Genomic DNA, 5,498 nt, shown 5'->3' on the forward strand with positions numbered 1-5,498 from the left:
ATCAGAGAGGTGATGTAATTAAAAGGAAAACGATCAGGAAATGCGCTACAAGTTTGTCACATTTTAGATTTCACTTGACACTTTTTAGCGTATCACATCTGCGCTGCTTGCACCTGCAGATTACAGGTATTCCAAATGAAATTAGGGGGGAATTAGATTAATTATTGCTCTCAGCTGGTGAGGTCTTCTGAGGGGTCTTCTTCCTTCTATCAGCCCTGAGTTAAAGCAGATGAAGATGGATGGATGAGTAGTGACAGGTGCTCCCTGCCTACAGCAGCTCACCGAGCTTTCAACTGGCAGCTTATAATGACTGTCTGGAGAGGATATAAACCATTTTACTAACATATGGAACAATATTGAAAATAAAATCTAAAATGGAGCTGCATACCAATGTTTTCACAGATTAGCCAATTACTCCTGCTCTGCCGTCTTAGATTTCCCTGAGTCGGAGTGCATCATGTTGTGACCTTATCGACCGTTTGCAAAGTTGCGCTGTGCCCGTGATCCTCACAGTACCATACATATGACATTTTGCCTGCTTCTGCTAAAAGGAAATTGTGCTTTTTTTAAATTGATGTCTGTCTCATTCCTCCTTGTCCACCTGCACCTGACTGCATTTAGTTTAGACAGCTCACCTTGCAGGGCTAAAAATTCCTTTTTCCTCACCAGCGGCACCACTTGTCTGCGTGTCCAGCAGATGCCCAAAATGTCAACGCTGAGGCTCGCCAGGATAAGTCAAAAATACTACACGCCAGTCTTAGCTGCTGCAAGTGTCTATATGTCATCTAAAGATGTCAAACAATATTTGAGATGTACAAAAAAGCAGATTCCGGTTTGATTGTAGTTGCTGCGAGTTCTGGCCTCTGTCTCTTTGGAGCGGAGATGATGGATTTAAAAGGATGAGGATGATGGACATGTCTGATAGAAGCGAGGCAGTGATTTGGCCCATCAAAGCCTGCCTTCAGCCAACATACAGCCTGCGGCATGCCGGATCAGTCTAACACTGAACACGCTTGTGCCCTTCTTCTAAACGGGCCATTTGGCATTGTGCAGCTAGTTTTAGTGTTCAACTGTAGGTGGTTAACCGGGGATTTATGTCTTTATGTGTACATGCATACCCCTGTCAGAAAGGAAGCTCAGAGTATATGTACGTGAAACTGAACAACCTCTACTTACAGTCCTTATAAGTAGAGTGCACTCGTGTTTGATCACATGCTACCCTTTAGAGAGAAAAACAGGCTACTTCCTCTTCATGTGTCACATCCTAATCTCTGGCATCTGTTCTTCATTCGTGTCTTCTCCCCCGCTCTACCTCTCTGTTTTCCCGGGTAGACCTCTTCTCTGTGTTTTCCTCACCTTGTTTTCTTATCTCTAAATCTCCCCTCAAATCCACCAGCGACCCTTCTGTCTCTCCGCCGTCTCCTCTGTCTGTGTCAGGTCTTTGGCTCTGTTAATTAATTCTAATGAAGTCATCTATCAAGGACTCTTCTTTCCTCAGCACCACAACATAAATCACCCCGTGTAAAAGATGCTATCCCTCTTTCTCCTTCTCTTTTGCTCCCTGCACTACAAGCAGAAAAGAACTCTCTCTCTCTGCAGACCAGGCTTTAATTGTGTGATTGAGAAAGTGTAGCATCACTCCATTAAAGCCAGTCTGCCTCAAATGGCTTCTCTCCGGCTGACACCAGAGGGACCTCTTATAGCCTGCTGTGGTGAGACACGCACATACACACACAAAGCAAGCGACTTAAAACAGACACTTATTGTAAATGGGCCTCATTGGTCTCTGAAGACGTTGTTAACATGTCTGTGGGATGGTCCCCCTGCCAAGAGGGAACTTGATCCATCTCCACATTTACAAAATTAATTTTTATTACAAGCTGTGACTGACTAACACTGCCCAAATTGGGATTTATTTGCTCCCACCACACACAATAGTAATTTCAAATGGACAGCACTGAAAGAACTGACTGCTGCGTTGGTAGTTGTTACATATTTTCTTTCTTCTTCTTCTTTTCTACTAAACGAACAATAAAAATTACAACATTTTCTTCTTATCGTCTCAGGTCACCGCGCTGTGTCCCCTCCAAAGACGCTGATGCAAACCCGATGTAAGAAAATGCACACGGAAAGCCCAGACATGTCTAAATAATGTATAAATGATACATCTTGTTAGCCTTGACTCACAGGTTCAGTTGTGTTCTTGTGCACCAAATGATCAATGTCCTCCTATTATCCTCATGCACTCTTTCCAGTTCCATTCCCAATTCTCCCCGCCTCTCCCCGGGTCTTTCATGTTGCCCTCTGGGAGCAAAACAAAACATGGTTTTCTACTGCAAATAAGGAGCTAAAACACCATGTGATCAGTCATGAATTATTTGAACGCTATTGATTTGTATAAATTGTTGCATTTCCCCAGAGCCTTTGACCATAAGGATAACCGCATCTCTATAGGTACTGCATAGAGTAAAAATGGTCTTTTTATACCTATAAAGAAAGAAGTCAGTTTTAAGAAGCTGGCAGTAATTAAAGAGTAGATTCAAGAGTAAACAAGCTTGTAAGCGAGCAAGAAATATGTGTTTGATTTTCAAGCATTGTCAGTGGATTACTGTGTTTTCCCTGCAAATCTGTGCTGTATTTAAGGGTATAATATCAATTTCATGCCTTTTTTTCCCTTCCCCACTAAACTAGAGGCCTCAGTGCCCTGTGGGTAGATAGCTGTTAGAGAATACACAAGGAAAAATAACAATCCGAAAAGGAGAACCAACATATTCCCAAAACATCCCACTTGAGTATGAGCTAATCTTTAGCACATTGTGGTATTTTCATGTTGAATTTTTTTTTCTTTTTCTATTTTTTTTTTTTTTTTGCCCCGAAAGCCTCATTTAGATGGCAGACAAGGCTTTTGAACACAGAACAGCCTGTAGTCTCTGTGGACTGCTGCAGCACTGCAAAAGGACCTAAATGAAGGCACCAGACAATGTAACAACCGTGAGATCCCGGCACTCGCAGACAGGCCAGAGAAGTCTAATAAACACACACACAATCACTGTCATTAACACGACTGTGAGTTCAAATCTTCTTTGTCCTCACAGGACACGTTTAAATTTCTCGTATTGGGGAAGAATCCAATTTTCTGTTTCTGTGCAGGATCGCATCTATACAGCATCTCTGCATTGTTGAATCAGATTGAAGTAAACCACCTTATTGAATTTTTTCCTTTTTTGCTGTTACTCTGTCCCTGTAGAACCAGATGATGATATTTGGAGTTAAGTGCATTTCTACAAAAAAAGGCTTTATGTTCATGGAAATTATATTAGAAGCCAGAGGTGTAGTAGTTGCTTTTTAAGTTAAAAATTTTAAAAGTCACTGTATCGTCTTGGGACAATCACAGCTGTCACATATCGTGGCTTTACTGGAGCGGTGTGCGAAGAAAAGAGGATGGACGCATGTTAACACACAGCTTTTATCGTCTTTCTTTCTGTTTTTCAATCTCACTGTTACGCACAAATATACAAGTAAGCAACGAAATAATATAAGTCCTTTTGTTCAGTTTAGGTAGTTGAAATATTTCATAAATGACTCTTCTCATGAGTGAAAACATTTTTGGCAAACTTACAGGACGTGAGATTTGCATTTAGGCTCTACCCCCCCTTCACACACGAGGGATTAGTTTGGCAGAGGCAGCAGGTTGAAGCAGTGCTGTGGCATTTTGCTGGAGGTGAGACTTGTGTCCAGGCAGACGCTGCTCTGACCCTCTCAGTATTCCCTACTCCTCCTCTGTCAAAAGTGAGTATTGACAGCCCAGAGGGATTAGACTCCTCACACATGCTTCACAGAGCTCCAAAGCGGTTCACTTCTAATATTTAAACGATGACCAGATGTGTAAATTTGAACTGTGATCAATGGGGGCAACACAATCCTGTTTTGCTCATTGCTTCGCATTGCTACAGTATTTCCCCACCTTATCACCCTCTCTTCCAGCCCCTTTCTCTTCCTCTCTGTCTCTCTGTCTCTGCTCTGCACCAGCCAGCACAGACTCATTTAAGTCTGCTGATGTCTTGATAATGTTCCAAAGCCTTCACATGCAGGTAGAGAAGGAATTCCTCAGCTCCCTGATCAGGACATTATTAGATTTATAGACAGTGTTAATTTATAATAGCAACACTGACGTGTATATAAATGTCATTAAAATGAAAATAGTAATAAAATGTGATCATATTAATGTTATGGGATAAATAGCTAATGATCAAATGTAAATGCAAATGTATATACAAAGTGGCATTAATAACATCAAATAAAATAAAACGTTATTCTTATACATGTATGCTTTAGAAAAAAGAAATGCAAAAAAGTACAAATTTTAAATTAATTTAATAAAATAAATAATTAAATTACTGTGTAATAATAATAATGATAATAATAATGATAATAATAATAATGATAATGTTTTATCTTATACTCTGCCACATAGTAGCTTAGTAGCTTTTATTTGTCTCCGCTAAAATAACGATTCCTGAACCGATAATAATTAAGTTATTGGATAGTTAAAAAATAAAATAAAATACGTGTTTTCCTCCGTGAAGCAGGAAAGGAGGGGGTGTTTGAATCGTGGGGAATGAACGGCAAGTGTAGTTATGATTGAGGCCCCTTTAAGAGGTTTTTTTTTTGGCCACTAAACTGTAGCGACACCAGCGTTGGTGCGTAAAGAGCATCCCTCCTGGATTTCTTCTGATATTCCTCCAGGCTGCTGCTGATTGGCCGACACATGGCTCATGTCTGTCAGATTACATGCAGAAACATTTCTGTGCAATAAATATTTAGAGAAAGTGGAGCTAAGAAATGTGCCTTTGCTTCGGTTATTGTTTATTCAGCAGAAACAATGAAGTGGCATAAAAACGTGGTAAAACATTAAGCAGATACACGAGAACACGCTGCTATAAGTTGTCTTATTTTAATTGGGCGCCGTGCTCGTCATTCATATTAAACAGGCGCTGCCTATAGGCCCTCTGGCAATATGTTTTCCTTTATCATTCTGGGAAAATGTTTTGGCGTTTTTTTTGTCTCACTGAGAGAATGTTGCATAGGTTTAGGTGTGACTACACCATTCAACAACACTTTTTTCAAAAATCATCTGTGGTAGCAAAATACTATATTTCTAAAAACTGGTTTATTGTGTCTGACTTTTTTTTAGTTTTTGCATGCAAATCCAATCTCAAATCCAACACAAATATCCTTTAAAGGACAAAATAAAGAAATAAAAATAAAAAGTGTATTTAAAAAAAACCTCAAAGTTAGATGGAGCGCAGGAGTTGTGCGTAGAAGTTCAATATCGCCTTTAATTCCGTTTTATAAAACCCCATTGGTGTTTTATTTCGTTACAGACACGTGCGTCTTTTGTAAACCCCGCTTTATTGTGGGATGATATCGAGGCACACGACTGGGAGCGCAGATTTACGTCTTAAAGAGGATTTAGGTCTATTAACAACAAAAGGCGC

The 5,498-nt window shown here is 40.1% G+C and overlaps 1 long non-coding RNA gene across 1 annotated transcript; it reads left to right on the forward strand.

The window, feature by feature from the left end:
• Window positions 1-1,070: 1,070 nt before the first annotated feature.
• Window positions 1,071-3,197, forward strand: LOC113008401 (uncharacterized). Its single transcript, XR_003270016.1, has 3 exons — window positions 1,071-1,712; window positions 2,067-2,111; window positions 2,880-3,197. It is a non-coding gene; the product is annotated as an uncharacterized LOC113008401 (long non-coding RNA).
• Window positions 3,198-5,498: the final 2,301 nt, after the last annotated feature.

This window comes from Astatotilapia calliptera, chromosome 16 (assembly GCF_900246225.1).
Source record: "Astatotilapia calliptera chromosome 16, fAstCal1.2, whole genome shotgun sequence".
Taxonomy (NCBI): domain Eukaryota; kingdom Metazoa; phylum Chordata; class Actinopteri; order Cichliformes; family Cichlidae; genus Astatotilapia; species Astatotilapia calliptera.